Source organism: Neophocaena asiaeorientalis, unplaced genomic scaffold (genome assembly GCF_003031525.2).
Source record: "Neophocaena asiaeorientalis asiaeorientalis breed wild unplaced genomic scaffold, Neophocaena_asiaeorientalis_V1.1 scaffold46, whole genome shotgun sequence".
Classification (NCBI taxonomy): domain Eukaryota; kingdom Metazoa; phylum Chordata; class Mammalia; order Artiodactyla; family Phocoenidae; genus Neophocaena; species Neophocaena asiaeorientalis.
In genome coordinates, this window is record NW_020175393.1 from 5,907,468 (window position 1) to 5,923,234 (window position 15,767).

At 41.5% G+C, this 15,767-nt stretch overlaps 1 protein-coding gene across 3 annotated transcripts in view; it reads right to left on the reverse strand.

Annotated features, from left to right (window-relative positions):
• Positions 1-10,377, reverse strand: part of BTBD9 (BTB domain containing 9) — a 406,228-nt gene extending 395,851 nt beyond the window's left edge. For 2 of the 3 annotated variants that reach the window (XR_003006036.1, XM_024765878.1), the window contains exon 1: positions 10,242-10,377. The gene's annotated coding sequence lies outside the window, so the exon portion shown is untranslated. Of the gene's footprint in view, positions 1-9,866; positions 10,067-10,241 lie in introns of those variants that run through there. The other variant, XR_003006037.1, reaches the window with a different exon arrangement.
• Between the last annotated feature and the right edge of the window lie 5,390 nt (positions 10,378-15,767).

The window sequence follows — 15,767 nt, forward strand, 5'->3', positions numbered from 1 at the left end:
TGTGTGTGTGTGTGTGTGTGTGTGTGTGTGTGTGGTACGCGGGCCTCTCACTGTTGTGGCCTCTCCCGTTACGGAGCACAGGCTCCGGACGTGCAGGCTCAACGGCCATGGCTCACGGGCCCAGCCGCTCTGCGGCATGTGGGATCTTCCCGGACCGGGGCACGAACCCGTGTCCCCTGCATCGGCAGGCGGACTCTCAACCACTGCGCCACCAGGGAAGCCCATGACATTACTTGATTTTTGCATTCTGTTTTGACTTTAGAATATAACCACTAACCCCACTCTGACCCCCAACTATATGACTCCACTATAGTCTCTTGCTAATGCCACTGTCTGTAAGAACAAATAACCCATTCTGCTGGTAACTGGAGCCATGGGTTTCCATTTGACTCCCCAACTTAACTAATTCCACAGCCAGCATTAAAAACAGGAACACTGGCACCCAGCTTCCCAAGGAGAGGGCTGTCTAGTTCTGCTCCAGCTAGCACAGATGAGGGCCCTATGAGAAAATCACATGCAGTGAGGAAAGCAAGCCAATGCAAGTTCCCTTAGGGGAACTTAAACTTAGGTCTCCTTTAGGAAATTACCCAATACCCTGCTACTCTTCATCTGATATCATTTCTACTCCTTCTCCACTAGGCCATAAACTCCTTGAGGACAAGGACCAGGTCATAATGTTTGATGGAAAAATTATCAAAACTGTTTCATCCACTAATCTCATTGGCAAGTAATCACAAAGTACTGCTTCAGGCTAGCACAGACTTTTCTAGAGATTAAAACTATTGAAAACAAGCATGAGCAAATAAAATGTCCATCAAAAAAGGACTTGTTATAGTACATCTGTTAAAAGGGCATTTTTTTTAAAAAGTAAAATCATGCAAACATAAAACATGTCAAAGATTTTATTTAACTCATTAATTAATGAAGCAGCCAGGAAGAAAATAAAATCAGTCCCAAAGAGAAGTCAAAGAACACACATACATATATATAGGCTATCTGGAATGTTGAAATTGCTTTACAAATAAATGCTGCAAAACTGCTCGATATCCCAGGACAACGTTCAGTTGCATTCCACTCAACAACATCCACTTGCATTTCTATGGACAAGAATCATCTGCATTACTCTCAGTTTCCTACGATTTACAGAGTTCTGAAATAGCGCAAAGACAATGACAGGCTCAGATAACCCGGAAGAGTGCACTAGATAGGACAGTCGGTAATCTTTTATGTCCATTTCATAGTCTCTCACAATTTTTCCTGATAACATCCATACAATGGAATATTATGCAGCTGGCTATAGAGAATGAGGCAGCCTTTTCATGTACTGACATGGAATAGCCTCCAGGATATAATGAAAAATAAGCAAGATGCAGTACAGTAATATGGTAGGTGACATTTATGTTTAAGAATAAATATAAAAATATGCCATATACATCAAATATTTCTGAAAAGATATACAGGAACATTAACATTTGGGGGAAGGTGGTGAAGGTCATATGAGAATCATTTTCTGTCTATCTAAAATTAGGTTAAAATTAGAAGAAAAAGCAAGCAGGTAATTGATACTTGTAGAAGGTAAGGGTGATGAAGTCAAGATTTGGTTACCATCTAAAGAAATAAAGTCCCTTTTAATCTTAAAAACAGTCACTTTTTATGTTTCTTCCGTCTTCAATGATGAGAGCATTAAGAAGACATTGCTATCTAATTTTTAGTCTTTTTAGATAAAAAATTCCCATGTTCAGTAGCATGGTTGATGCTATTGTTTAGCCTTCCCCTCCAAACTGTATACATTGGCTTGGAATGTTCACAACTTGCGTGTGTGGCAGCGGAAGATAATTCCCATATTCTACATTGCTACTGTTTTGTATAAAATAAATTGGTAAAGATTGACACTTAAAAAAAAAAAAAAAGAAAGAAATAGTCCCAAAATATAAACCAAACTGTGGCACATTTTGAAAAGGTTTCCTGACTAAATCCATTATATTCTATATACATACACCTTCTAAAGAATGAGATTTGGAATTTAATGGGCCTACTTTAGGACCTATTCACGATGTTTCTAAAGTACCCAAAGGACTTTAACATAAGTTAATAGACTCATTTATTGCTCATCATGTAACCCAAAGTCTGTGTTCTATGGAAACTACAATGTGTGCCTTCAGACACTGGTTAGGGAAGTACTCTTCTGAAAGTTTGGAAGGTAAATTAATTTATCTAGAAATGTTTGGTTCTATTTAAGATTAATTATGAAAACTACTAAATAAGTGTAAATGAAATTATATAAGAATAAATGCATAAAATAGGATAAAAATGAAAAGATTCCAGATGTATTGAAAATAAAGCTAATGAGACAGATGCAAAACTTTAAAAAAATCACCAACAAACTTTTTTTTTAATATTTATTTTATTTATTTTATTTTTTTGGCTACATCGGGTCTTAGTTGGGGCACGCGAGATCTTCACTGAAGCATGCAGGATCTTTTTTCTTTTCTTTTCTTTTCTTTTCTTTTTTTTTTTGTGGTACATGGGCCCCTCACTGTTGTGGCCTCTCCCGTTGCGGAGCACAGGCTCCAGACGCGCAGGCTCAGCCACTCCGCGGCATGTGGGATCTTCCTGGACCGGGGCACAAACCCGTGTCCCCTGCATCAGCAGGCGGATTCTCAAGCACTGTGCCACCAGGGAAGCCCCCATGCAGGATCTTTCATTGCAGTATGCGAGCTTCTCTCCATTTGTGGCGTGCAGGTTCTGTAGTTTTGCGGCACGTGGGATCTCTCGTTGAGGCACACAAGCTCAGTAGTTGTGGTGCACGGGCTTAGTTGCCCCTCGGCATGTGGGATCTTAGTTCCCCGACCAGGGATGGAACACATGTCCCCCACATTGGAAGGCGAATTCTTTACCACTGGACCACCAGGGAAGTCCCCAAGAAATCTTAATTTATAAAAACTTGTGGAAATTCCCTGGCGGTCCAGTGGTTAGGACTCTGTGCTTTCACCGTCAATGGCCTGGGTTCAATCCCTGGTTGGGGAACTAAGATCCCGCAAGCCGCGTGGCATGGCCAGAAAAAAAATTAAAAAGTAAAAACTTGCTTTAGATTTAAAAAAAAAACACTACCTTTTCTCCAAAGCATTCCAGAAAATACTGTGAATACACAAGTCAGAAAGGTTACAGCATGTGCTACAACAGAGACAATCAATTTCAGCTGAGGAAATGGCTTCATATGACAAAGTACTTATGGGTGTTTTAAAATATGTCTACAAATCCTTTGACATCCCTCCCCAAAAGGTGGAGCCTAACTGGCTTCCCTTGAGTGTGGGCTGGACTTAGTGACTCATTTTTAACAAACAGAATATAGCAGAAGTGGCAGTGTGTGTCATCAAGATAGGATATACAAGGCGGGTGGTTCCCTCCTTGCTCTTCTCTTGTATCACTTGCTCTGGGTAAAGCCAGCTGACATGTTGTGAGGATACTCAAGCAGCCCTAGAAAGACCTAAGGCTACAGCCATCTTGGAGACAGATCCTCCAGCCCCAGTCAAGCCTTCAGATGACTGCTGCAAGGCTGGTCACAGCTCGACTGCAACCGAGTCAGAGTCCACCCAGCTAAGCTTCAACTGAATTCCTGACCCAAAGATACTGTTGGATAAGAAATGTCTGTTGTTTTAAGCAGCAAAATTTAGAGGTAATTTGTTAAACAGCAATAGATAACAAATACAGGGTTTAATATTTATCCATTTATATCACTATAATTTTATTTAAAAATTTATTATGAAATTAGTGGAAATCACCTATGCTTTACAAAGATAATTATAATCGATATTTCCAGGAATGTACAAAATAGGACCCAAAAGGGATAAATCTAATCAGAATAAGAACATTAAACCAGAAGTAGGATATACAGACAAGTATTTAGCTTGTAAATAGATTTAAAAATAAACACTTGGGTGGGTGAAAGGAATAAGTGGTGTGGAGAGAAAGAAGATTAGCTGAGAAATCTCAAGTATACATTGTTTGAGGTGAGCAGCAAGATATTTTTCCCTAAGTGTCAAAAAAGTAGTTGTGAATTTACTTTAAATGTCATTAACATGGAAAAGTACAATTCTTCCTCCAGAAGACTGCACCTATACATAGAGAATGGAAAATCTGAATGTTTATGTAGAATAACCGGTCAGTTGACTAAAAAGTTTTCAGTCAAATATAGCATGTCTTCACTGGAAAATCAGCTTCAGGACCTTTAATTGTCTACCTCCTTTCCCCCTCCATTCCTAACAATATTATCAAACTGTTTTCAATCATTCAGGCAGTTATTAAAATTCTAACTTCTCAAACAACTTTGCCTGAATCAGCAGAAACAAGATTGGATTTCTTCACCTGGAGGTTTGCATGCTAGGGCCCCATGCTGACATGCGTGAAGAGCACTGGCTCTGGAGACCAAGCGTGGGGCTGAAGCCCTCTCCCACCTCGCTGGCCACGAACACAGGCAAACTGTTCCCCATTCTGAAACTTGGTTGCCTTATTAGTAAAATGAGGATAATATCCAGTTTACAAGGTTGTTATTGTAAGAATTCAATGACTTAGAGAAAAGGCCTAGCATAATACAGCCACTTGATGAACAGTAGCTAGTAGTTAATGATCTTGTTACTTATATACTATATTTCCCAAACCAAGAAAACAAGGACACAAAATGCCAGAATATTTTTTGCATCATATAAAGATCCAAAAGGCAGCCCAGGAGATTAATGTGGATTTATGACATGTTATAATTTCTGGAACATTATAATAGCTTATGAGTTGAAATCAAAACTGAACACTCAGGTGCTCAACAAGTATTGGAGAACCTAGTCTGTGATCAATACTTATATAGCACTTACCATATTCTATGTAGTATTGTAAATATGTTTTTCTGCTCTACCAAATTATATATTCTTTGATTGCTTTAAAAAATTTCCATATATCTCTATAGTTTCTCATGACCCCTTGCATACATACATACGGCTGAATGAACTTAACTTCAAGTCCTTGATGTCTACTCATATCAATATATTCTCAAGATTATAAAATTTAGGCATCAGATCTTCCCCTGACAAAGTGTATGCACACTCATTCACACAGTATCATACCCCCTAACTAAAGCCAGTGTTGGATACCCAGAGCAATGAGCATCTCTCTATGTGCAGCACTCTGCACAGTTTCTGGCACACAGTAAATACTTAATGAATGTTAGCAGAAAGAATAAATGAAAGAGAACAAGAACCCAGGAAGTGTGGTGACTAGCTAACTGATCTAGCTACAATTTAACTCCTGAAATCTCTTTTCAATGTGTTTATATCTTTGCACAACTGTTTGATTTCCTTATACAGCAGAACTCTCTTATAACTTCCAATCATAGAGTAGGACTAACTTTTGTGCTATATGAGTATATGAGACATGTAAGATCCAAAGTATATCGGCGTACAAGAAATAAGTCCTTATATTCTGGTTCCTCTCCTTCCACATTTCTGTGATTATATCTCACCCTGTTTCTTTCCTTTAAGTTTTGCCCATCCTATTGTAAACATCCGAGGTACAGTGAGTATATTATTTGCTTACCCTATAAACCTGCAAAGTGCCTAATACAAGATACAGATTGTAATCTTGACACTTGTTACTGACAATTATTTTGCAAATTGGACTTTCTGACATTTAAAAAAAGTGGGCGGGGAGGGGGGGAATCTAATACAAAGTCAAAGCATCTAGCTATGCATCAGGTATTTGAAAGAAATTTTCTGTAGTTATTGTGTTTGTTTGTGTGTGTGTGTGTGTGTGTCTGTAAAATTAGAAACAGTACCTTGTCTGAGACCCAACAGAGATATGAGGATGAATGAAATCTGTGTTTGAGTATGTGCAATCATGCACAAGAACAGTAGTAAACAGCTTCAAAGGCTCATTCAAACAATGCTATGTGCCAAGCATTATACCAAATTCTGGAGAAAACAGAAATAAGAAGGAGATGAGGTTCATCGAACTGGAAAGCAGACTGGTGGATCTAGAGAGTCTGCAGGCTGTTATTTCCTTATCCTTCTCTAAAGTCTCTCTGGGTTCTCCAACAAACTCAATCTCGTTGTTAGCCTCTATGCTGGTTCCTCTTTCACTAACCCTCTAAAACCAGTGGTTCTCAAAGCGTGGTCCTGGGAATAACAACATCAGCATCACCTGAGAACTTGTTCAAAATGCAAGTTCCTCTTTCACTAACCCTCTAAAACCAGTGGTTCTCAAAGCGTGGTCCTGGGAATTACATCATCAGCATCACCTGAGAACTTGTTCAAAATGCAAATTCAGGAGCCACACCCAGACCTACGGAATCAGAAACTTTGGGGGTGGGACTCAGAAATCCGTGTTTTGCCAAAGCCTCCAGGTATTTCTGATGCATGCTCAAGCTTGAGAAACCATCTACGTTTGATTTAAGTGTTGATTTCCAAAAATTCCACTCCTTGCCCTTTCCAGTTCTCGCTCTCAACTTTTCTGCATAGGAATATCTTTTCTTCTGCTACCTCTGCAACTGTAACTACTAATAGCAACAGCTGTCATTTATTAAGCATATGTCAGCTAGGCATTGTGCTAACTGCTGTGCACATACCATCTTAATCTCCACAACAATTCTTTAAAATATTATTAACCCCACTTTTCAGAAGAAACTTAGGTTCAGAGATGCTAAATTACTTGCCCGAGGTTACCCATCCCAATCAATAGTGGCATAACAGAGATGTGACTTCAGGTTTTCCTGACTCCAAAGTCCACAGCATTAATTACTATACTAAGTCCTAGAATGGTACTACTTCCATAGCCTTGGAGGCTGTCAGTTACATTACAATTATTCCTAAACTGTCTCATAAACTCTGGAGTAGAATTTCTAGTTACCTAATGGGCCTCTCTAAACTCCACACATGGGCCTTAAAATTAACATGCCATCATTTCTTCCCTCCACTGTAAATCTATTCCTCCTCCTGTGTTTTCTAATTTAATGTCCTCGTAATCCCCAGTTACTCGAGCTGGACATGTCACCTTTGACTTCTCACTCTCTCTCACCTCTAGCTGTTCATAACATTTAGAGACTTTTAACATCTCAAATATCTTTACAAGCCATCCATTCCCACTGTCCCTCTTCAGGGTCCCAGCATCTCTCACCTACATCCTAACTGGTCTCCTGCCCTCTCGGCTCTAATGCAGTTCTGCATACAAACTGCCTGTTAACTTTCTGATCTGATTATTCTACCTTTCAAGGCTCTCTAACACCAACACGGGGGTAGTGTTGGAAGGAGGGAGACTAGGCTTTTTAGAATGGAAGACCCCCTTGTAATTTGGCTCCAACCATACCTTTCCTGTCTCATCACTTCTGCCATACAAGAAGCCTACAATAAACTCAAGGTTTTCCCATTCAATTTTAATCTTCGGCAATTTTGCTTATACTCTCCCCTCTGGCGGGAATGACTGTTTTCCTTTTTCCATGTAGCAAAATACTACGTAAACTTCAGGGCTAAGTTCCACCGTCTTCCCTTTAAAGTTTTCCCTGACTCTATCAATTTATTTCCCCAGCCAAAGTGATCTATTCCTTCAGCATTTTATTCATTCCCAAAGTGGTGAACTCTTATCACAGCACATCATGGTTAGTGTTTGTCCCCCCTGATGAACACTTGGTATCTCAGGTATACTGTGTTTTATTCTTTGTCTTGCTGGCACCCAACACAGTGCCTAGCCATAGCCAGAACCCAATAAATATTTGCTGAGTTGTTAAATAACATTTGATGTTGCAACATTACACAGGTTAGCAATTCAAGTGCAGGTTTATGCAACACTCAAAAGGAAGCTCACATAACAACAAAAGATAAAGACTAACGGTTCAATATTTAAGAGCAGCATCTTTAATTTTCTCAAATCTTTTTGTCAACATTTTTGAGTATCCTTTTTCAAACAGACTCCTTTCCCAGCTAACATTATTTTTATTTTTTACAGGATCAGCAGTAATTACAAACCTCAGACCACTATAAGAGATAATCCCAAGCAAAACTGTGTCACTGAGAGTAGCTCGATAATTGCTTTGGGTACATCATTTCAGTAAATTTCCAATGGAACGGCCCAAGCACATAGGTAGATTTTAGAAATGAGGACATGCGCTGCTGACTAAATACATAAGATACACGCACATTAGTGAGGCATTTATTCAAATTAGTACTGAAATCAGAGGTATACAACAACCTGACTTTGGTTCAACGATAATATCCTTTCATTTTAAGTAAGGATAACACTTATGATTGTTTAAGACTCTACTCTGAGTAACACAACTCCCATCCCTCCAGGAAAGTAGGCTCCATCTTGTTATCAGTGGGATGCGATGAGCCTGCCTTAGTCTTAACACTTTCCCTCCCCAACCTACTAAACCTTATCTCTCCAATTTTCCCCTCTCATGGTACATGTAAGTTGCCGCAATATATCCCCCAATGACCAAATTCACACTATTTTCTCAACATATGACTTATCTCTTCTCTAGCAGAAATTTTACACTTCTTTCAAAGATGAGACGAAATCTTACCTCTTCTGAAGAGTTCACTAATTCAGCCCACAAGTCTTATCTTTTCTAAATTTCTACGGCACTTAATGTATAGGACTTCACATAGCACCTGTTTACATACTACCTCATTTGGTTTCATAATTATTTTATATAATATGCTTTATTTTCCTAGCTAGAGTTTGCCCTTAAAAGAAAAAAGCCAGGTCTTTTATGTCATTTGTAATCCCACAGTCCTCCTCTCATATGCAGCATAATACTAGGAAGAGGGGACACATGTATTAACTACTTGAAGGACGGAGCTAACTGCGTGTTATGACTTATCCACGGTGTCACATATAGTAAATATCTATTCCGTGCCTACTCTGTGGCAGGCACTTTTGTAGGTACTGGAGATATGGCCCTGAAGAAAACAAACATGATTCCTGTCCTAAAAGCTATTATAGTCTAGAGCGCAAAAGATACTGAATTCCGAGTACCCTAAGTGCTACAGAGCAAGGTTATCACTGGTTCCAAGACGTATGAACCTCAAACAACATACTTTACAGATCCTCAGTTATGAAACTGAATCACAGAATTTTAGATCCGAATGAGAAGTTACGTTATTTTCTTCAATTTTCTTGCACAAATCATGATTAAATTTCGGTATAGCCTGTCTTTCTACCGCACTGCCTTCATCAACGGTCAAAAAAGACTGACTTCCTTCCTACCTCTAATACTCCTTTCTCCCGAGCACGGTCACTACTGCAGCCACACATCTACCCACTAGGGAGTCCAGCGCACTGAGAAGAAAGCACTGGGCTGATGATCAGCTGCACCCAATCAGGCTTGTCTGACCATCGACATTTTTCCAGCTCACACGCTGAACAAAATCTGTATTTTCTGCTTAGTAAATAACAAGCCCCTGCTACTTTTAAGAAAAAGAAAAACCGGTGCCTCCACACTTCCTCGACCCTAATAACGACGGAAGCACAACATGGCTTAGAGAAACAAAACAGCTGATGTGAGTCTATGAGGAAGAACTGAGTATGGCTAGCCGCCCCTTGGCCGCAAAACCTGTAGCAACAATGCGATAAAATGCTTAGGGCCGACAAAGTTTGGGGCGTGCATTAAGCACGTGCGCACACACACGAAGTTGGAAACACTAGGCAACAGGTGGGCCGCCCCCTCTGTACACTGACAGATCGCCTTCTCCAGGTCGTGGGTGTGTCTGACGCCGCACGCAGGCACTGATTCACAACTCCCTCCATAACAACCAGCCCCGCCTCAGAGCCCAGCCAAGGCAGGGGAGTTGAGGGCCCCAGCAGTGCCAAACTTTCCGAACCCCAACCTCGGCGTCCCCGGTTCCGCCTCGTCTCGGTCTCGCGCCAGCTCGTCTCAGGCAGGATGCGAGGCTGCTCTAGGAACCGGGCTTCTCGGGATTCCGACTCCTCGGCCTGGGAGCCTGGCAGAGCCACCCCGAGGTCCCCAAACACCTCCTGCCTACAACACATTCCAGGACTAGAGAGTCTTCGCCGGCCAGCTGCTGCCGCTTCCCACAGCGACCGAGCCCAGGAACTGACCCTCGACAGCCCCCGTCCCCGCTCCTTCCCCGCCCCGGGAGAAAGCAGAAGTGGAGCGTGAAGGGGCGCGCGTCCCCGCGCCCCGGGCCCGCGCAGCAGGTGCGGCCAGGCCCCACCTCCCTGGCGAGGCCGCGGCTACTCACCCCCACGATGTTCCTCTGCGACCTCACCGCCCGCACAGACGCCTCTTCCGCCCGCTCCGCACCCGCCTCGTAGCGACCGCCCCCTCGGCCCCTGCCGTCGCCGCCGTCCTCGCCGCCGCCGCGGCGCGCGTCCGCTCTCACGCACACCGCCGTGGCCGCGCACGCGCCTCTGCGCGCTGGCGTCACGTAGCAACCGATCAGTGGCGGGCAAGCGGGAACCGCGGATTTAGGGCCGGGAGGTCGGGTCCCGCGGGTTTTGCGGCTTTCCCCCACCCGCCCGATCCGCTGCCCTCCTGAGCAAGGGGCCCCAGGGTGTGGCTGCCCTGCCGGCACCTAGCTCCTGGTAAGTTACGTCACTCTACGTCACTGTATGGCCTCACCGATCGCGTCACTGCAAATGGGAAGCTCCCCGCCGTGATCGCCCGGGCGCCTGTGGTGGAGGCAGCAGTGGCCTAGTCCAGACTCGCGCGGACCCCATCGGCTACTTCTGCGAAGTGCAGGAAGGTTCTCCAGGGACTGGGACCAGAAGGGGCTGAGCGCGCGGTTAATGTGTAAGGCTGCTGAATGACACTCGTTAACTCAGCAGCAGCGTGTGATGGACCGGGCCTTGAATTCTTCTGTTTTCTCATTTTATAAATGAGGATAACAATACCCATCTTTACTACGTTGAAGAATTGTACCGCTAAAAGGAAATAATGTATGCAAAGGTGCTTTTTAAAGTATAAAGCTCACTAGACTTTAAAATATCTTTATTATAAGAGAAGGCAGTCGAGCAAGAGCAGTTAAGAGCGTGGACTTTGGAGTCAGGGAAACCTAGGTTCAAGTCTGATCCTGGATGTTGGACAGTCAATTCTGCTTGACGCTTGGGCGAACTGGAGGTCCACTGGGGTGTGGGGATTTGGAGAGAGTGACTGGAAAGGACGTAATTCCAGTCAAAGGAAGCTTCATAAGTAAAGGTATGGAAATGAAAATAGGAAGAACAAAGGTTGAGGCAGAGAGATCAGTTATGAGGCCATTGCTGTACCCCAGGTAAGAAGAGATCAGAGCCTTAACCAAAGCTTTGGCAGTGGGAGTGTAGAGGAAGGGATAGATGTGAGCGCTGTTAAGGTGGTAGAATTGACAGCACTGAGTGAAGGATAAATGAGTAAGCCAGGTTTCTAGCACGGGTGCTTGGGTAGGTGGTGGAAACATTTAACAAAATGTGAATGAAAATGAGTCTGGGTTATCCACAGGTTTCTGATCCAGCGTATTAGATAGTGCTGATGACAGTCCCAGGAGGATGATTGGATTTCTAGAAAATGATGGTGTGTTCAAAAATGTATATGTTTGTTGGGGAAACACTTATTCTCCACTCATGATGTTTCCTCCCACACAGAGTAACATCTGTTAATAAAATATATAATATATATAATATGATATTGGCCTCTCACTGCACCTGCCCCAGCTCACTCCTCCCTAGAGCAGTGACTTCCTAATTGGTGAATTTAAAAGGAGAAACGGGACAGGTGTAGCCCATCCCATCACTTTCCTCTTAAAGGAAAGCTTCTGTCAGGGAACTATCTTTGTGTTCTTTTCTGATTCACCAGGAGCAGGTTGCCTGGGATTGAGGGTGCCTGGTCCAGGGCTACAAAGTTAGTAAGCCTATTTAATACCAGAGTTTCGCATCAGGAAGCTCTCTGTCCACAGGTAATATCCAATACTAATTTTGTCGATTGTAGTATACAGAATTATGGCTCCTGAAAGATTTTCATGTCTTAATCTCCAAAACCTGTGAATGTTACTTTCCAGGGCAAGAGGGACTTTGCAGGTGTGTTAAATTAAGGATCTTGAGGTGGGGAGATTGTCTTGGATTATCTGGCTGGACTGGAGGCAGGAAGGTCAGAGAATGAGATATGATGATGGAAGCAGAGGTCAGAGAGAAAGATTTTAAGAATCTGTGCTGCTGGCTTTGAAGATGGAGCCAAGGAATGCAGGCAGCTTTTAGAAGCTGGAAAAGGCAAGGAAGCAGATTCTCCTCTAGAGCCCCAAGAGAGAACGCAGCCCTTCCAATGCCTTGATTTTAGAATGTCTGACCTCCAGAACTGTAAGCTAATAAATCTGTGTTGTTTTAAGCCACTAATTTTGTGGTAATTTGTTACAACAGCAATCGAAATGAATACATTCAGTAACAAAGATGATGGTTGGTCCCCTGCTGCATTCTCTTTTATCTAGAAAAAAGGGTGCAATTTATTAGGCTCCCTCAAAGACTACTGCAAGGTGACTGTGACTTGAAGGGAACCTTCACATCCAGAGGGAAATACCCAATAAACAGTCGAATTACCCAAGTCTGCGAATGAGGAGAGAAGTTGAGTTAAACTAGATTTAGAGGACATTAACTTATATCAGTAATTGGTCATTTAAGTCCTAGTCATGGATGAGATCAATCAGAAAATATAGAAGAAATGATAAAGAGGACCAAAGATAGATCCCCGGGAAGCACTCAGTTTAAAAGGCAGTGGCAGATGAACGGAAGCCCACAAAGTCTGAGGAACAATGGCCAGAGAGATAAAAGAACTAGGTGAGTGTAATGCCTCTGAAACCAAGGTGGGAGAGAATTGCAATATGGTCTCAGCAGAGTCAGAGACCACAAATAGGGCAAGTATATCAAGGGCTGAAAAACACTGACTGGATTTAGCAACACAAAAGTGATTGATGACCAACAATAGCAATACCTTTAGTGAGGTAGTAGAGATAAACACCAAATTACCTGGGTCAGAAAGGCAGGTCAGTATACTGGATTGCCATCTGGACTAGTTGATGGCAGTTTGAGATTCTACTCTTAGTTCTGGCCATTAACTAGCTAACCTTTGGCAAATCACTTAACTATTCCATGCTTTGGTTTCTCATCTAACACAGGAGAAGATCAGACTGGCTGATTTCACATAAATTCCTAGAGAGTCCCCTTAACTTTATTTTTTTTTAACATCTTTATTGAAGTATAATTGCTTTACAATAGTGTGTTAGTTTTTTCGGTATAACAAAGTGAATCAGCTACACATATACATATATCCCCATATCTCCTTCCTCTTGCATCTCCTTCCCATCCTCCCTATCCCACCCCTCTAGGTGGACACAAACCACTGAGCTGATCTCCCTGTGCTATGCGGCTGCTTCCCACTAGCTGTCTATTTTACATTTGGCAGTGTATATATGTCCATGCCACTCTCTCACTTCATCCCAGCTTACCCTTCCCCCTCCCCATGTCCTCAAGTCCATTCTCCACATCTGCATCTTTATTCCTGTCCTGCCCCTACATTCATCAGAACCTTTATTTATGGTTTTGGTTCATTTTATTGTGTTAATTAAATTAAATTAATTTTTACTGGAGTATAGTTGATTTACAATGTTGTGTTACTTTCTGCTGTACAGCAAAGTGAATCAGTTATATCCACTCTTTTTTAGATTGTATTCCCATACAGGTCATTACAGAAAGTACTGAGTGGAGTTACCTGTGCTATATAATAGGTTCTTTTTTTTTTCTTTCACACACACACTGTATTTTATTTTTACAAGAGATAACTAAACTGACACCAAGCATTGTAAATAGATGACCACAACAAAAGCAACAATGATTGCAATTACCAAACTGGAAACACACTCATACTATGTCATAATATTGACATTCAGTCCAGTAATCCTCCACTGTAACAGCTCCTTTACTTTGCAGTGAAAATTGATTTGTATATTTTTTTGAAGAGGTTGTCTTTTCTCCATTGTATAGTCTTGCATTCTTTATCAAAAATAAGGTGACCATATGTGCATGGGTTTATATCTGGGCTTTCTATCCTGTTCCATTGATCTATATTTCCCTTTTCGTGCCAGTACCATACTGTCTTGATTACTGTAGGTTTGTAGTATACTCTGAAGTCTGGAAGCCTGATTACTCCAGCTCCGTATTTCTTTCTCAAGATTGCTTTGGCTCTTTGGGGTCTTTTGTGTTTCCATACAAAATGTGAAATTTTTTGTTCCAGTTCTGTGAAAATTGCCATTGGTAGTTTGATAGGGATTGCATTGAATCTGTAGATTGCTTTGGGTAGTATAGTCCTTTTCACACTGTTGATTCCTCTGTTCCAAGAGCATGGTATATCTCTCCATCTGTTTGTACCATCTTTAATTTCTTTCATCAGTGTCTTATAGTTTTCTGCATATAGGTCTTTTATCTCCTTAGGTAGGTTTATTCCTAGGTATTTTATTCCTTTTGTTGCAATGGTAAGTGAGAGTGTTTCCTTAATTTCTTTTTCTCATTTTTCATCATTAATGTATAGGAATGCAAGAGATTTCTGGTGCATTAATTTTGTATCCTGCTACTTTACCAAACTCATTGATAAGCTCTAGTAGTTTTCTGGTAGCATCTTTAGGATCCTCTATGTATCTGCAAACAGTGACAGCTTTACTTCTTCTTTTCTGATTTGTATTCCTTTTATTTCTTTTTCTTCTCTGATTGCTGTGGCTTAAACTTCCAAAACTATGCTGAACAATAGTGGTGACAGTGGACAACCTTGTCTTGTTCCTGATCTCAGCGGAAATGGTTTCAGTTTTTCACCATTGAGAATGATGTTGGCTGTGGGTTTGTCATATATGGCCTTTATTATGTTGAGGTAAGTTCCCTCTATGCCTACTTTCTGGAGGGTTTTTATCATAAATGGGTGTTGAATTTTGTCCAACTTTTTCTGCATCTACTGAGATAATCATATGGTTTTTCTTCTTCAATTTATTAATATGTTTTATCACATTCATTGATTTGTGTATATTGAAGAATCCTTGTATCCCTGGGATAAACCCCACTTGATCATGGTGTATGATCCTTTTAATGTGCTGTTGGATTCTGTTTGCTAGTATTTTGTTGAGGATGTTTGCATCTATGTTCATCAGTGATATTGGCCTGTAGTTTTCTTTCTTTGTGACAACTTTGTCTGGTTGGCCTCGTAGAATGAGTTTGGGGGTGTTTCTCCCTCTACTATATTTTGGAAGAGTTTGAGAAGCATAGGTGTTAGCTCTTCTCTAAATGTTTGATAGAATTCGCCTGTGAAGCCATCTGGTCCTGGGGTTTTGTTTGTTGGAAGATTTTTAATCGCAGTTTCAATTTCAGTGCTTGTGATTGGTCTGTTCATATTTTCTATTTCTTCCTGGTTCAGTCTCAGCAGGTTGTGCATTTCTAAGAATTTGTCCATTTCTTCCAGATTGTCCATAAGCTTTCTTTTGATTTCCTTTTGCATGATTTATCTTTTTCCATCCCCTCACTTTCAGTCTGTATGTGTCCCTAAGTCTGAGGTGGGTCTCTTGTAGACAGCATATATACAGGTCTTGTTTTTGTATCCATTCAGCCTGTCTATGTCTACTGTTGGGAGCATTTAAACCATTTACATTTAAGGTAATTATCAATATGTGTGTTCCTATTACCATTTTCTTAATTGTTTTGGGTTTGTTAATTCTCCTTCCAAGATTTTGGATCATCTTTACTATCATTACACTGACTTCTTTTTCAGG